The sequence below is a fragment of the Chiloscyllium plagiosum genome, unplaced genomic scaffold (assembly GCF_037043375.1).
Source record: "Chiloscyllium plagiosum isolate Xiang-an unplaced genomic scaffold, Cpla_swu_hap1 HiC_scaffold_49, whole genome shotgun sequence".
Lineage (NCBI taxonomy): Eukaryota > Metazoa > Chordata > Chondrichthyes > Orectolobiformes > Hemiscylliidae > Chiloscyllium > Chiloscyllium plagiosum.
The window spans coordinates 10,817,360-10,835,570 of record NW_028270187.1 but is presented as its reverse complement, the minus strand read 5'-3'; the positions used below and the strand labels follow the sequence as shown (position 1 = coordinate 10,835,570).

Here is an 18,211-nt window from a genome sequence, read left to right as displayed (position 1 = left end):
AAAGAATCATCCTTGATGCACAGTCACTGCTCAAGAAGAATTATATGGTTTTATAAGTACAGGCTGGACATTCCAAACACATTATTCTACATGGTCTGAATATACTTCCCAGTCTATGTATATTAATCACTATATCCCGCATATTCCCTCATTGTCTAAGTTTGACTGCTAATTCATCTGACGACCTCTTTGCTATTAGCCCAAATCTCCTTCCCTGAAGATGCTTCTGGTATTCACTGTCACAGTCACCTATTTCGCTGCTCCCCCAAAAGCTGCCACCCAGGTCTCTAAGTCCTCATAAAAGCCGCCAAAAATGCGGCCGGTGCAAATGAGAAACAAAAACAGGAATTGTTGGAAAAGCTCAGCAAGTCTGGCAGCATCTGTGAACAGAAAGCAGAATTAACGTTTCAGGACTCCTGTTCCCACCAGGTTCCGACCCATACTTTTCATCCACTTCCCGGAGACAGGGCACCAGTAGCTTCATGGGGACTACAACTCCCACAATCCATGTTGCTGCTGGTCATGTGATAGGTTCACGATCTGACACAACAAAGCGTATACCGCGCATGTGCATAAACAACTTTGGGGCGGGGACAGCCCCTTCAATGTCAATGGTCAGTTATCATCGCAGTCTCTTGTCTCCTGGCAAAAAGCATACAAACGTCATTTCGTCAGGCCCGCTGCTGCCCCTCGTGATTCCATCTTCCATCCCAGCGGCAAAGTGACCAATAGAAAGCACTGGAGGACCGGAAGCAATCTGGACCTCCGACCAATCAGAGCGCCCTATTGTCTGAGCGCGATCGTGCAACCATGAGTTTAGAAAGCTGCTCCGTACGACCCAGCAAAAGCTGGTGCTGCTGTTTGTCTTTGTATGAATGAAGATGGAGCTTTACTCAGACTGACAATTCCTCCAATCACCCGGTTTCTTCTTCTTAAAGTTCTGGTCTGAAATTATCTATTTGCAGCAACTGAAAGAGAAAGGAAATGAACCCAGGGAAGGACAGAATCTGTCCAGGGCAAGAAATGATGATCACTCAGATTTGATTGTTCTGAATTTCGAACCGAATAGTGATGACTTTTATAACTTTCTTTCAGTATGTTAGAAAGAGAAGAATTTCAGACAGCAATCTCAAAACAACCAACACTTGAAGATCTTATAGGTTTACTGAAATAACTGGCATTTAAATATCATTGACTGTAAACCATAGATCAAGAATGTCTGTCTCTCTGGTTCAAAAGATTTGAAACAACAATTTGGCTAGAAAAGAACTGAGACATACTTACCAACTGCGAGTCTTTCAGTGAATTGATAAACCTTCAAAAAGTCTCATACCCGAAAGAAACATCACACCATTCATAGTATGAACTTACAGAGACACAAGGCCACCCTTAATATGGAGAAACCATGGAAATGTGATGATTGTGGGAATGGATTCCATTCCCTGTCGACTCTGGAGTTTCATCGACGTGGTCACTACAGGGAGAGGCCGTTCATCTGCACCGAATGTGGGAAGGGATTCCTTGATTCGTCTGCCTTGTGGATACACCAGCGTGATGCCACTGCAGAGAGACCATTCACCTGCTCTGAGTGTGACAAGACGTTCTGTGAGTATTTCACCCTGTTGACACACCAGCAAGTTCACACAGGGAAGAGGCCACCTACCTGCTTGGAGTGTGGAAAAGTGTTCACGCAGTTATCCAGCCTGCGCATGCACCAATGAGTTCACACTGGGGAGAGGCCATTTCCCTGCTCTGATTGTGGAAAAGAATTCACTGTGTCATCAGCCTTCGTGAGACACCAACGCATCCACACAGGGGAAAAGCCATTCAAATGCTCCAAGTGTGGGAAGCGATTCAGATATTTATCTGTCCTACAGGCACACAAATTAGGTCATACTAGGAAGAAGTCATTCATATGTTCTGAGTGTGGGAAAGAATTCACTCAGTATTCCAGTCTGTGGAGGCACAAGAAAGTTCACAAATGATCAGAGGACTTGGATCTGTTTTTAATCTGAATTATTAAATCTTTTCGACAGCACATTTCAAACCCACACCTTCACCATCTAGAAGAACAAGAGCAGCAGTTACCTGGGAACATTACCACCTGCAAGCTCCCCTCCATGTCACACGCCATTCTCATTAACAGGCTGTTAGAAAGGGAGGGTTTGCAGACAGAAATCTCAAAATGACTAGTACATGAAGATCTAATGGAGTCACTGAAATGACTGGGACTTGAACATCATAAATCTCCACATTGGCTGTTCCTTCACTATCAATGGGTCAAAATCCTGGAACTGCTCTGTAACAGCTTTGTGGGTGAGCCAACACCACAAGGACTGCAGTCCCAGAAGGCAACTCACCATCACTTTCTCAAAGTGAACAACTCAGGTGGGCAATGAATGCTGACCCAGACATTGATACTATATCCAATGAATTGATATCAAAATGAGGGAAAATCCAGCTCAAGACTAATCCACCTTCATTCTGACAGAAGGTGAAATGGGGACGACCAAAGGATTGCTTTCTGCTGGATAGGCCACTCTTGCTACTTTGCTTCCAGTCAGGCTGATGTTCTTTGAGCATGGAACTGCACATTCCCATGGAAATGATCCCCTGAGGAAGGACATTTAATTTATCCTGGATAGGAAATAATGTTTTCCTTACCACTCCAATGAGATGAAAAGTAAATATGTTTGTCTTTGTTCCATTAAGTTTGTATCCAGGGCCAGGCCAATTGACTCAATTGGTCTCAGTCAGTATATATGCTCCACATGAGTATTCACCCTCCCCTCTTCAACTCCCCATCAGCAGATCCTTTCAACTGTTGCTCCAACCGATCCACATGATCCGATAGGATTTACAACCAAACACACGTACTGCAGACATAATCACCAGTAACATGGATACTCTCCCTAATCTCCCACATCCAACAGGAAGAGCATACCATTCTATCAAAGGCCAGCAGATCCTTCTATTCTGTAATGTGGAAAGATTAAATGGGAATATCTCTCTGGACATTAATGTAATATTAAGGGTTAAACTACAATGAGTGAATGTTCTGGAAGTGGGTGAGGACGACAGTCAGGCAGGAATGCGAATGACCCTTACTCCAATTACACAGTCATTTGCTACTGAACTCCCTATTATCAAGTTAAATTACTGTTGAATCTCTATCATACTTTTATAGCCATCCCCAGCCAATCAGGTTCGCTTGCTTGATCATCCCCCCAATGCTGAGGCCCATCACACCTACGTTGTCTGAGGCAGAAGCAGGACCAGAACTCATTTTCAGAGCCACTCCGAAGTTCGAATACATCACACCTATGTTGTCCTTGGGAATCACTGGGTCAGGAAATCTTCTGCATTATGATTCCCAGGATTAGGGCATTAGCATTTGCATTATCTCCGAGGATGATCTCATCCTACCATAGTACCTGGGGTAATATGTGACTGTGAGGCTGGGGGTTGTCTTCAGTGGCATGTGACTATGGGGAGTGGCCAGAGTATCTGTAAACATTGTCAACTGACCTGTGGAGAGGAAATGTATTTTCTTTGCTGGGGTCTCTCTTCTGACTCAACTTTTCACGCCTGGAAAGAGTATCAGAGGAGTGTTTGCGGTTTGCACTTTTACTGTTTGCAGACGTTGGTGTGTGTGAATTGCATCTCATGTGTGAAACCTCAAGAAAAGAACCAAGCAATCTTTTTTTACTCCATCCCTGGTATGTCATGGTCATTTGAAACTGAATCTGTCAGTGTATGATCTGTGAACACATACATATCAGTACGTTACAGATAAAGTGGAAGGTGAATGATGTCTCCTATTTCTGCCATGCTGTTGTAAGGTATACACGAGAGTTATTAATTTCTTTCAGGCTTGAGTCAGTTTAAATGTCTCAAAGCAGAAGACCATAAGGAAAATGAAATGTTTGTGGCATTTTTATTTGCCTGTGTTCTGTCATAAGAAAAAAATCACAATTGTTTTTAACCCCATTTTTATGTTTATTGTCCATAACCAAAGACTCCCTTATGTATCGTGAAAGATATATAGCTACCTGAGCTGAAGTTAAGTTGATAAAACAACCCAAACTGCTCCCTGTGGAATAGAACAATGGCAGCATGTTTTACATTTTCTTATTAGACGGAAGGCTTCCTGTTCAAACTGCCACATTACCCCGGATTCTCTAATGAGCAGTGACGTTCACCCAGCATCTACATACTTTGTCAACTCCTTTTAGATCATTTTCTCTTCTACTAAAAGGTGACACATTATTCTTCAAAACTCCAATGAGAATATGCCCAAATGTTTATACTTACAGTTTCTGTGATGTGAAGATGACTGTCCAATTATCTATCTGCCCCTGTCAGATTCTGCTGTGTGAATATGAATGTCATTATCCATCTCTACCTGTCAGCTTTTGCTATGTCAATGTGACTTTAGTTATCAGTCTGCCCCATTAGGTGAATGTAAGAATGTAGTTATCAGTGTATACCTGTGAGATTCTGCTCCGGGGATATGTGTGTTATCAAAATGTACCTGTCTGTTTCTGTAATGTGGATGTGTTTGTGCAATTATCAGTCTATCCCTGACAGCTTCGACTATATGAATGGATGCGTGCATCTGTATGTGAAAGTATATGTACCTGTCAGTTTGTGTTCCATGAACAAATAACTCATCTGTCACTCTCATAATTAGTTTTTCTTTCCGCAGTGCACAGTGGTATAATTATTTGAAGACTGTTGAAGTAAAGGTAATGTATTGTGTGCTCTGTATTGTGATAGTGCTCATCATCATTGGGCCACTTGTGTAGCTCTATTGGGGAGGTGGAAGGATGGCAAAAGGACTTTGATTTTCTCTCATGCAGTGGAGGAAATTGGAATGGTCAAAGTAGATGTATTGAAGAATGAAACTGTTCAACTTTTCTCACAAAAAGAAAATTGAATAGCTTTACTAATCTACCTGATCACACTAAATCTTTCCTACTCCACTGCTTCAAAATATTATGTGATCACATTGAGTATCTGAGAAAATGGCATCAAGTTTTCTTGTGTTTTATATCAGAATTCATCAGGAGGATCAAGAAGAACACAGTAGAAAATTTAAGTTAATTTGAAACAAAGGCACAAGACGTCTTGTTGATGAAGATAGAGTTTAAAGAGAAAATCTGTTCCCGCAAGTTGGAGAAATGCAGAAGGATTTTGTGATAAAGGTGGCAACGATTATAACTAACAAAACCTTCGGTGACTGCAGAATTTATTATAATAGGCGTGACACGGTGGCTCAGTCTTAGCACTGCTGCCTCCTAGCGCCAGGGACCCGCCAATTCCTGTCTCAGGCAACTGTCTGTGTGGAGTTTGCACATTCTCCCCGAGTCTGCGTGGGTTTCCTCCAGGTTCTCCGGTTTCCTCCCACAGTCCAAAGATGTGCAGGTTCGGTAAATTGGTCATGCCTGTAGTGTTCGGTACATTAGTCAGGAATGAATGTAGGGGAATGGGTCTGGGTGGGTTGCTCTTCGGAGGGTTGGTGTGGACTTGTTGGGCCGAAGGGCCTGTTTCCACACTGTAGGGAATCTAATCTAATCTAGTCAGGATATTATACAATATAATTTTAACATATTGTGGTACTGGATTTGAAATTCCAGGAAACACTATTCATTCTCTCTGTTGGTGTTAATATAGCTGCCATTGGGAAAGGAGAAAGAATTGGCACCAAGTGATCAACTGCTTTTTAAAAAAAATTGAAAAGCCAGCGAACACGAAGAAAAGACCAGATAGTTTGAGGAGAGTGCATGAGTCCATACTCGTTCATTTGTTTTTCTATTACAAAAGGATAGTTAACACAATCCCACTTTACCCCATTCCATCCTTTACAGCTGAGGACTGACTCACTATTGTCTAATATGCTCTCTCTCTGAAATCAGTGAAACCAGTGAATAATGTACAGAGGGTCAGGGACCGTTCGTTATCGTATGCTGCATCGACTGACTACTTATTGCACTGGGGATTAATTCAGCCTTTCTTAATGCATTTAAAGGAAATGTGATACCAATGTGAAGTCAAACACGATCAGGGACGCTCACGTTGCCATTCTGCATGTATCGGACATTTACTAAGGGCTGAGAACACTCAGGCAATGAACGTGCAATAAGAAATAATGTCCTTACAGACACTGTTACAATTGTATTTTATGATTTTTTTTTCTCTGCTCTCGCAGCCAGTGACAGTCGCGTATCTAATAACAAGGAGATCATGATTGACCGATGCCAGATTGAAAGTCCAGGGCTCTCCACATTAAAAGGAAAATAAATCAATCTGACAGTGAGTGTAATTGTCAATCAACAGTAGCCATACCACGCTGTGACACATCTAGAGAGGATGCATCCAGAAAAATTTGCAAGTGTCTTTATGGACATGCTGGATTTACTTAGCCTCCTGAGGAAACCTGCATGGTGAATGTGCTTGGGTAATTGTCAATATAAGCCTGTCAGTTTCTGCGATGTGAATGTGAGAATTTAGTTTTTAACAGTCACTGTCAATTTTTACTTTGTGAATGTTTAGTTAAGAATCCTTCTCTGTCGGGTTCTGTAATGTGAATGTGAGTGTATTCATCACTGTTTGCCTGAGTTATTCTTTTGTGAACATGTGACTGTGATTCATTCTGTGATAGTAGTTTTTAGGGTGTTGTAATTGGGCCTTAATCTCTTCTGCATTTTGTGCTTTATGACAGAGTCACAGAATTGGTACAGCCATTCAGCCCATTGTGTCCAGACTGGGACATTCTGTTCTTCACCTATTCTCCATACTAGTTTCCATTAACTGTTGGGATTCTGATCTTTATCCACTCACTGCCAGTATCCTTATGTAAATGCTAATTTGAGTTTATTTCTGCAGTTATGTGTCTTTGAATAACTATGGAGCCAGTTTTGCTTGTATGCAACAGCATTTGGTAGAGTATGTGTATCTCATTCTCTTTCCATGTTCAGTTGTGTTTTCTTTTGGTCGAAGTGTTGGATAAACTCAATCAATATTCACTAACCCTTTCTGATTGAGGGACTAATGTTGGTTAAATGTTTATCTTGGCCTGAATCTGAATTTTTATTGCATTCAGACTCCTTTTTTTAACGTTTTGCGTATACAGTAGTCTTTTCAGTTGCTGCTGGACACTGTAAGATGTATCATTTAATACTAACTGAAGTGACTAATAATATGGTGAGTCAATTTATAACTGTCTATATTTAGAAATACCTGGGCCAAAATTTCAGGTTTTCTTTCCTTTCGCCATTAACTGGCTGAGTATCTGAGAGTTTTCTGTTGTGCTGCCAATCTGTATCATTTTGAAGAGTGATACCGGTCTATATCACACTGACATTTTGTGTATGTCTCCTTATATTTCCAGTCCTGCATGTCATGATCGGAAATACTTTGTGAGATGGGTTTAACATGGATGTAGGTTTGCTCGCTGAGCTGGAAGGTTCATTTCCAGACGTTTCGTTGCCCTACCAGGTAACATTTTCAGTGGGCCTCCAGGTGAAGCACTGCCGATTTCTCAGCAACAAACCCAAACAAGAAGACAAAACACGTCCAGAAACCCTAGCCACTCTCCCCTACATCAAATACATCTCAGAAATAACTGCCAGATTACTCAGACCCCTGCCCATAAACTCACCAACACACTAAAACAGCAGCTAATGAACTTGAAAGACCCTATACACACAACAAGCAAAACTAATGTCATTTACAAAATACCATGCAAGGACTGGGCAAACAGGCAAAAAACTAGGATACATGAACATCAATTAGCCACAAAACGACATTACCCTCTCTCACTAGTATCCGTACATACAGATAAGGAAGGACACCACTTCGATAGGGAGAAAAAATCCATCCTAGGACAAGCCAAAAAGAGACACGCAAGAAAACTCCTAGAAGCATGGCATTCCAATCGAAATTCTATCAACAAACACATTGAGTTTGATCCCACCTACCACCTCCTGAGAAAAAGAACAGGAAATGACATCACCGCAGGAAATGACAACACCAGCCCAAAGAAACCCAAACATATAAATAGAAAGCATGAATCAGGAGCAGTGCTTCTCCTGGAGGCCCACTGAAGATGTTACCTAGTAGGCTGATGAAACACCTGGAAATGTACCTTCCAGCGAGCAAACCTACACCCAGAACCTCAACCTGAGCTACAAATCTTCTCAAACCTTGCTAATGGGTTTAACATTTCATAAATCAGTATTCCATATTTTGTTCATGCATGGAAATGCTTTTGCATTACTCAGGCCCTCAACCAGAATGTGAGTGTGAATAAGATGTGTTTTCATCAGCACAAAGCTGAGAGTGAGAATGGGATTCATTCACTCTATTATACTAGATATCAATGTGCTCCTTATTCTCGGTTAATGTGTTTCACAGTGCTTCAGTGTCATCTAGATTGAAACACGTCACTTTTAGTAACTGCAAGTGTACTTCATTGTCAAACTTCTGCTACTTGACATGAATGAGGTATTATCCATTGCCACTGGAGTCAGGTCCTGTCAGTAAAAGTGAATGTGCTAAATAGATATACAATCTCTGGGATGGTTCATGAAGTTGGATAACATCCACAGCCTATGTTCTTTAATTTTAGTGCCTATAGGGTCCATGGACAGGTGAACATCAAACTCATTGCAGCAGAAAAGCATCTGTGTTTTTCTTTAGAATCAAGGAGAGAAAGTCAATGGACTTTTGATAACCCCTATAGTGCAGAGTCTAACCAGGAACAATGGGCATATCAAGGTCTGGTTTTCAGGATGCTATCAATTTTTGCATAGTGACATATTTTACCAATGAATTAATAATCAGTATTAACTGAACCCATTTGCAACTAAGTGAACACATCAACTGCATTGCAGTTGACTGATCATAGTGTTCCTTGTACAGGAAAGAGAATTGGCCAATTCTATTTTATTTACCAATTTGGACAGGATCTCGTGCAAGCCTCTTATGTTGCTTTATGGTAAGGAGGGGGAAAGCAAAATGACTTCTATTTCCACCATTCAGTGAAGCATATTTAAGTTATCAAATTCAATGTATTGAACTATCAACTCTTGTTGGGAAAAAAGAATGAAGAGCTTGACAAATCTACCAATTTTGGCTTTTTCTTTCATTCTGCACTGTTTCAAATAGGATCGATCCGATTCCACGGACTCCTTGACAAACCATATCCTGATTCCTTCCTTTTCCGTCATGCAATGAAGGCAGGGTCAAGAGGAACACAAGGTTCTTTATAGATTTTTGAAAGAAATTTCAAAAGACATACAGAATAATGAAAAAAACTTTCTTGCTGAACAGAAAAAGAAATGAAACCTACAAAATGAAGAAGTGGAGAATGTCATTACAATACAGGTGGGGATGACAGCTTCTCTGCTGCCATGATATTTTTTTTAATGCTGGTTGAAAGGGATGAGAGTTGTTAGCTCGGACAACTATTATGATGTTATAAACAGTTTTTGATCAGTGCAGACTTAATAAATTGTAGAGACTTATTCTGTGCTGGAGATCTCTTTGACTTGAGATCTGAGATTAGAAAACAGTTTGATGTAATGTTTTGTGACAGTTGCAGTTTATATCGATCTTCATTGTTGTCAGATGTTGTAATGGGTATTTCAGCATGATGTACAAATTTGCAACTATTGTAAATCAGTCAGTAGCTGTGTGAGAGCTGGAATGAGTGTGTGTGTGTGTGTGTGTGTGTGGTGGGTGCGTGCGTGTATGCAGTAAGCATTCTCTCTACGTCAGGCTTTGGCCCAAAGGTTCATTTGAAATTTGCATTGTTTAATTGTGTTTTTGTACAGGACAAATATTTATCAAAAGATTAATTTTGACCTTCTCAGTTACTGATAATGTCAAAGTTTTCTTCCTTGTGTACTCAATATCTCCTTCATATATCCTCGTTGTAGCAATGTAACAGCAGAATCTGTTTATTCACGATGATTGTAACTTTAAAATTGCCTTTACTACATGGAGTTCATACAGTTCCTGAATGTATATTTCTTATGAGAATAAAGTCTATCTCTCTTCTGATGTTGCAAATGATAATTGGCTATGCATAATGGAATTTCTTGAAACTGAGCTGTTGTGCATTGACCAGAGGGAGAAATAAAAAAAAAATATCAGTTATGTTTGACTCTTCTACTTCTGGAAATTGAGCTCAATGTGTGTTTGACACAATCCATTTTATAATTACGGAAATGATGTACAGACAAAATATTACATTTTCTTGGTTCATCAAACATTTGCCTTGAGGAAGACGAGAGATATCTTGTCTATAATTACCAGGGTTAATTCTACTCCCCTTCTTGAATGAGGGAACAACATTTGCTATCTCCAGTCTACCCCGACCATTCCTGTAGACAATGATGTCATAAAGATCAAAGCCAAACTCTCTGCAGTCTCCTTCATGGATTCCCAGAGAATCCTGGGATGAATCCCACCTGGCCCAGGGGATTTATCTATTTTCACACTTTCCAGAATATCTAACACCTCCTTGTAAACCTCAATCCCAACTAGTCTCGTAGCTGTTTCTCAGTATTCTCCTTGACAACATTGTCTTTTTCCAGTGTGAATACTGATGAAAAATATTCATTTAGTACTTCTCCTATCTCCTGTGACTCCACGCACAACTTCCCACTACTGTCCTTGATTAACACTAAACTTAGTCAAGTTATTCTTTTATCCCTTATATACCAATAGAAGGCTTTAGCGTTTTCCCTGATCCTATTCACCAATTTCTCATGCCTCCTCCTCACTCGTCTTAGCTCACTTTAGGTCTTTCCTGGCTACCTTGTAACTTTCAATCGCCCTAACTGAACCTTCACATCTCATCATAACATAAGCATTCTTCTTCCTCTTGACAAGCAATTTAACTTCTTCAGTGAACCATGGCTCCTGTGTTCGACAACTTCCTGCCTGCCTGACAGTTACATACTTCTCACGAACACAGTGCAGCTATTATAGAGTCATAGAGATGTAGAGCATGGAAATAGACCCGTCAGTGCAACTCGTCCATGCCGACCAGATATTCCAACACAATTTTGTCCTACCTGCTAGCACCCGGCCCAAATCGCTGCAAACCCTTCCTATTCATTTCCCCAGTCAGATGCCCTTTAAGTATCGCAAATGTACTAGCCCCCACCACTTCATCTGGCAGTTCATTCCATACCGATGCCACCCTCTGAGTGGAAAAAGTTGCCACTTAGATCTCTCATATATCTTTCCCCTGTCACCCAAAACTTATGCCCTCTCGTTCTGGACTCGCCCACCCCAGGGAAAAGACTTTGATTATAATTCCATGTCCATCATAATTTTACAAACCTCTATAAGATCACCCCTCAGCCTTTGACGCTCCAGGGAAAACAGCCCCAGCCTATTCAGCCTCTCCATATAGTCCAAATCCTCCAATCCTGCCAGCATCCTTGTACAGGTTTGCTGAACCCTTTCCAAGTTCACAACATCGTTCCAAGAGGAAGGAGAACAAAACTGTATGCAATATTCCAAAAGTGGTCGAACCAATGTCCTGTACAGCTGCAATATGACCTCCCAACTCCTGTATTCAATACTCTGACCAATCAATGAAAGCATACCAAACACCTCCTTCAGTATCCTATCCACCTGCGACTCCATTTTCATGGAGCAATGAACCTGCAATCCAATGTCTCTGTTCAGCAACTCTCCCTAGGACCTTACCATTAAGCGTACAAGTCCTGCTAAGTCCTCTCAAAATGCAGCACCTCGCATTGATCTAAATTGAACTCCATCTGCCACTTCTCCCATTCGGCCCTTGAAGACACTCCACATTTCTATTGTGCCCATCGCCTGCAGTTTCCTTCCCCATCCTATTCATCCTTAGTCTTGTGTAACCGTATCATAATTGCTTTATCCCCAACTGTAGCTTTTGCCCTCCGGTGTATACCTATCTCTTTCCAGCAATAAAGTAAACATAATTGATTTGTGATCACTATCACCAAAGTGGTCACCTACCTCCAAATCTAACACTTGGACAGGATCATTACCCAGTACCAAATCCAATGTGGCCTCACCCCTTGTTGACCTGTCTACATACTGTGGCAGAAAACCCTCCTGCACACAATGGACAAAAACTGACCCATCTAAAGTACTTGAACTATAGTATTCCCAGTCAATATTTGGGAAGTTGAAGTCCCCCATAACAACTACCCTGTCACTCTCATTCCTGTCGAGAATCATTTTTGCTATCCTTTTCCTCTAAATCTCTGGAACTATTCAGGGCCTATAGAAAACTGTCTCCTTTCCTATTTCTAATCTCAGCCTATACTACCTCAGTTGATGAGTCCTCAACCTTTCTGCAGCCGTAATACTGCACCTCTTTATTACCATTGTCTCTGTTCTTCCCGAAACATCTAAATGGTGGAACCTGCAACAACCATTTGTGTCTCTGCTCCACCCAGGTCTCTGAAATGGCCAGAACATCAAAATCCCAGGTACCAACCTATGCTGCAAGTTCACCTACCTTATTCTGGATGCTCATTGTATTGAATTAGACACACTTCAAACCAACTACTTCCTGACTGGAACGCTCTTCTGACCCGGAAACCTTAGTTTGGATCTACCTAATCGCAACCTCATCTATATGCGAACTACAACCAAGGATCCTGAAAACACGATCAGAGACATCATGAACCTGGCACCTGGGAAGCAACACACCAACCATAAGTCTCTCTCATTTCCACAAACCTCCTGTCTGTCCCCTTAACTATGGAGTCCCCAATGACTAATGCTCTGCTTCTCTTCCCCCTTCCTTTCTGAGCAACACGGACATACTCTATGCCAGAAACCTGTGCCCCATTGCTTATCCCCGGTAAGTCGTTTCTTACCACCCCCCCCCCCCCCCCCCCAACAGTATGTCAGTTCTAAAGGCACATCCCTTCACACTGGAACTGTGCTTTTGGGTCCTCATCTCTCCTACTCATAGAAACATCTTCTCCATGTCCACTCTATCCATGCCTCTCAATATTCTGTAACTTTCAATCAGTTTGTCCCTTCTAATTAAGAACCAGAATCCTCAATGTTGTCTCATATCACACGTTCTTCATCCCTGGGATCTTTCTTGTAAACGCCCTCTGGACCCCTTCCAAGTTCAGCATATCCTTTCTTAGATAGGGGACCCAAAACAGCTCACAATGTTCCAAATATGGTCTGACCAGAGCCTTATATTTGGAATGAGCTGCCAGAGGAAGTGGTGGAAGTGGGTACAATAACAGCCTCTAAAAGAGATTTGGAAAAATACGAGGATAGGAAAGATTTCAACTGATTTGGGCCAAACGTAAACAAATGGGGCTAGTTTCGTGAGTGTAACCTGGTCAGCATGGACGCGCTGGGCCGACAGGCCTATTTCCATGCTGTGTGACCCTATGACTGGGAAAATGGTATTAAAGAGTAGAGTTGGCTGCTTTTGACTGACATGGATTCAGTCGGCTGAAGGTCCCGTTTCTGCGCTGTAGATCTCTGACTCTACAATTCCTTGTTAAACAATCCATCAGAGAAAGGTAGAAGCTGAGACAATACAAGCTGAAGGAGGCTGAAGTTAATACCAAAGATGTTCACACTAGGGTGGGGTTGGCCACAATGGTGGTAACCCCCAGGATATTGATAGTGAGGTGGGAGTGGGAACAGTGACAGTAACCCTTAGGATGTTGATAGTGCAGCGGGGTGGGGACAGTGACGATAATCCCCAGTATGTTGATAGTATGCTGGGGTGCAGACAGTAACGCCCAAGGATGTTGATAGTGTAGCGGGGTGGGGACAGTGATGGTAACACCATTGAACATCCAGAGGAAATGGTTGAATGATATACCATTTGGCCATCCATAGTTTACACAAATCTTTCAAAGTGTAGATTGTACAACACAGGGAGACTTTGCAATGATGTGAAATCTCGCTTGTTTTATGTCTCCTTTCCATCAATTATCATCGTTTCATCGATGATAACATCCATGAAAAACAGAGACAATTTCAACATCCAATCTTTTATTTCCTCTTTGTCTTATTTTGTTCCAGTTCCTGTTGCTGGGGTTTTCCTCACCCCAAGAGCCACTAAAACGGAGGTTCTGATTGGGAGTTGTCTCATTCCAGAGTGTGTAATGAGCGGAGGTACTGTACCCTACTTTCAACAGAAAGCCTTAAACAATGCCAGCGGGAATTACAACTCTAGCTCAGACAGGACAGACCTGGCCACTGAATGTTTACAGTCCCAGCACCAAGGCCGATACCCGTCTGTTGTGATCAAGAGGGGTCCCAGAGGAACAATACTTAATGTGACCAGTTATTCCGACCACACAGTGCCAGGTAATCCATTCTTCATCCGTGATCAGTACTCGTTCTGCACTGGGGTCCGGCTGAAAACTTGACATAAACACTCTTTAAAAACTTGCTTCAGAAACTCAGCAGGTCTGCAGCATCTGTGGAGAGAGAGAGAGAGAGAGATTTAATGTTACAGGTTACAAACACAAAGTGCTGGAAAAACCCAGAATGTATGGCAGCAGCTATGCGGGTTGGGGGAGGGGGGGGAGCGAAGAGGAGAGTAACATCCTTTCTCAGATAAGGGAGGCCTTCATAGCGAGAGGATTCAAGTCCAGGAGCAGGGGTGGCTGGCTAACCTGGAGAACTGTGTGCGCAGTTTAGGATCTCATGAAAGATCCCATGAGGTTGTACAGCAAAGGTTTCCATGAGTGATTCCTGGGTTGGCAGGACTGATAGATGGAGAGAGACTGGATTGGTAGGATGATATTCACTACAGTTTGGAAGAATTAATGGGAAATCCCATAGAAACCTCTCAATTTGAACAAGGACAAGACAGAGTGAACACAGGAAGGGTGTTCCCAGTGACCGGGTAGAGAGTCAAGAACGACGGGGTGACAGTCTCAACGAAACTGGGCAGGACTGAGATGGGGAGAAATGTCTTCATGCAGAGAGTGGAGAGTCTGTGGAATTCTCTGCCACAGAAAGCAGTCAGAGCCAGAATACTGCATGTTATTCAGGAAGGAGTTGATAGAGTTCTTAGGGGCTAAAGAGATAGCGCAGGGAGATACAGGATCAAGTTGGGTGATCAGCCATGATCTCATTGAATGGGCGGAGCAGGCTGGAGGGGCTAAAAGGCCTCCTCACGATCATATTTTCGATGTTTCTCTGTGAATGGCCCAATTGCTGCTGACAGGTGGAGGACAAAGGGAAGTTTTGCCTCGATATATGTAGGCTGTGAAAATGAGGGACAGTAATTTCTATTCGACAATTTCGAGAGATGTGAGTGCAGAGTGATCTTTTGAGTTTAGCATGGAATAGTTTGGGTTGGATTGATGGGATGTTGTTAATGAGACAGACTGCACAGAAACAGTGATGTCACTGCAATGGTGAGGATATGGAGTGAATTTCACAGATACAGGGGTTTCCCTCCAAATGGACGGGTGTTGGCAGGGGGTAAGGGCAACAGGGAACAGGAAACACTGGGGTTGGTGTTTGCTGAAGCAATGATGTTATTGACAGGAACACAGCGCTGAGATAGCAGTACTCATTGTCTCACTGTTAGGTGATCCTTTCTCTCGTCACATTACTTCCCATTAAACTCCAGATCAGGAAACAAGGTGGGTGAGACACTCTGGCAGGTATCGCTAGTGATTGTTCTCCAGTTGGGACTCAACGTGGGTTTCAAATTAGTGTTGGTCACATAGAGCGTATGAGGGTGTGTGTATGAAAGAGTATGAGTGCGAGTGTGTTTGAGTGAGAGTATGAAGATGTGCATGTGTGTCAGAGAGAAACACAGACATTCTCATTGACACACACACGCACACTTTCATGTGCACGAACATAGACACTCACTCACTTCTACAATGCACCGTGTAGACAACACTTGAGAAGCCAAACACCATCCAGAGACAACACAGCCCATGCTTGATTGGCACCACATCCACAAACATCCACTCTCTCCACCATCCGTGTTCAGTAGCAGTGTGTACCATCTGTGAGATGCACTGCAGAAGTTCCTCAGACAGCACCTTCCAAACCCATAACCACTTCCATCTAGAAGGGCAAGGACAGCAGGTACATGAGAATACCACCTCCTGCAAGTTTCCCCCTGAGCCACTCACCATCCAACTTGGCAATATATCAGCTGTTCGTTTATAGTGTTGCTGGGTCAAAATCCTGGAATTCCCTCTCTAATGGTATTGTGGGTCTACCAACAGCACAGGGACTGCAGTAGTTCAAGAGGGCAGCTTACTACCTCATTCTCAAGGGGTCAACTTGGGATGGATAATAAATTCATGGCCCAGCCAGTGATTTCCACAACCCACCAGTGAACTTAAAACAAAACACGGTGTGGAACGTGCTTTGTGAGGATGAGGGCAGGCTGAACAAGTGGCAGATGAAATTACTTTTTATGTCTCCCCAAGTAATGTGTTGAGTTCAGAAGAATGGTCAGCACAGTTATAAACTAAAGATTACAATTGGAATAATTGTTGCTTGCGCATCAGTCAAGGAATCCAGATTCATTTGCTAGCAGGTGAAGCTGAATATTTACAGTAAACATGTTCTTTCTCCCTTATTTTCTCCAGCTGATTCTTCCAGCTGTTCCCGTTGGCAGAGGTAAGTTAGTGAGGTAGTTAACAACTTGTAACAGCATTCAAACACTGTCCGAATGGGCTGAAAAATCACTCTGGGGTGCAAAGCCAACATTTTTACATTTATTAGACAAATTGGAGCAAATGGATCATGGTGTCTGACTCGTTTGCAAATCTAAAGCATAACAGTTCAAATCGAGCATACTCTCTTAATTTCCGTTAGACTCTGAACTGAGAGTTGGTCAGTCCCATCAGTGGTGAGGTTATCCATTGCAGTTGGAAGAATTGAAGAAGGCAAGTTATCATCTGAACAGGAGAGAAAGTTCAAAATGTCAGTGCAAAGGGAACAGGATGTCCATGTGGATGAATCTCAAAGTAGTGTATAGGCTACAGCAAGTCACAAGGAAGGCATTTAATGTGAAAGGAATGGAGTATTGAAGTAGGTAATTGTTACTGCAACTGTACAAGGGATTGGGGTTTCCACATTCGGAGTACTGTGAGAAGGTTTGGTCCCCTTCCTTGAGGAGGGATGTAGTTGAATTGGAGGGAGTTTAAAGGAGATCACTGAATTGATTGCCAAGATGAAAAGGTTAGTATTATGAGAACAGATTGGTACAATTTTGATCTCTTTACTTGAGGACAGATGCAGTTCAGAAGAGATTCACCCAATCATTTCCAGCGATGAAGGGTTTGCCTTAGATGAGAGATTGAGCGGTTTCTCTGGAGTATAGTGAGGAGAACTAACTATAAGATGCAAAAGGGGGTATTGACAGAGGTTTTGAAGAGAGGATGTTTGCTCTTGTGGGAGAATCTTGAACGAGAGGTTATCGATTCAGGATAAGGGGCTGGGCAGATTGAAAACAGAGCAAAGGAGGAATGAAATCTCTGAAATGAGGAAGGGGTTGTAAATCTGTGGGATCACTCCCCCACCCCCCAGGACACTGCATAAATTGGAGGAGGAGACAGACGGATTGTTAATCAGTAATGGGTCAAAGAGAGTACTTGCAGGAAAGTGGGGTTGAGGCTGAGATGGGATCGAGACTGAGATGGTATCAGCTGCGATCATGTGGAATAGCGGAGCAGGTTCCTGAGGGGCTAAATTGACTCAACCTTATCCTACACTGTATGTTCTTGTGGAGTTATACTGTTACTTAGTAGTAAAACAACTCGGATGGAGAAAATGAAGTTTGATTTAACAAAATAGGTTTTAATTCATGAACATCCAAAAATAAAGACAAAATTGATTCAACACAAATTTGGGGAATGACGTTGGTTCAAAGAAACGGAAAGACAATAGATTTGGGGGGTAAAAAAACTAAAGCAGGTGTAGGAGCAGAGGGAGCCTGGGGGTATGTGTCCACAGATCAGTGAAGGCGACATAACAAGGGGAGAGCAGTTAATAAAACACACAACATCCTCGGCTTTATTAACAGGGGCACAGAGACTGAGAACAAGGAGGTGATGTTGAAGTTATACAAGACACTGGTGGACCTCAGCTGGAGTGTCAGAGAGAGAGAGAGAGAGAGAGAGAGAAATTTAAACCCACGCTGTCAATCTTACTCCACATTTCAGCCAAT

The 18,211-nt window shown here is 42.3% G+C and overlaps 2 protein-coding genes and 1 pseudogene across 8 annotated transcripts in view; 2 read left to right on the top strand and 1 right to left on the bottom strand.

The window, feature by feature from the left end:
• LOC122544643 (histone H1-like) overlaps window positions 1-6,326 on the top strand; it is a 36,629-nt gene extending 30,303 nt beyond the window's left edge. Inside the window, exon 4 of the mRNA XM_087984884.1 lies at window positions 6,212-6,326. The gene's annotated coding sequence lies outside the window, so the exon portion shown is untranslated. The remainder of the gene's footprint in view (window positions 1-6,211) is intronic.
• LOC122544532 (histone H1.01-like) overlaps window positions 1-18,211 on the bottom strand; it is a 179,340-nt gene that overhangs the window by 139,718 nt on the left and 21,411 nt on the right. For 4 of the 6 annotated variants that reach the window (XR_015755279.1, XR_015755280.1, XR_015755274.1 and 1 more), the window contains one exon: window positions 14,033-14,480. The exons of 1 other annotated variant lie outside the window; for it this stretch is intronic. The gene's annotated coding sequence lies outside the window, so the exon portion shown is untranslated. Of the gene's footprint in view, window positions 1-14,032; window positions 14,481-16,781; window positions 16,941-18,211 lie in introns of those variants that run through there. One more of the 6 variants, XR_015755281.1, reaches the window with a different exon arrangement.
• On the top strand, window positions 625-6,338 carry LOC148135528 (uncharacterized; annotated as a pseudogene). The gene is made up of 3 exons (XR_015755283.1): window positions 625-3,804; window positions 4,709-5,207; window positions 6,212-6,338. The product of XR_015755283.1 is annotated as an uncharacterized LOC148135528 (transcript).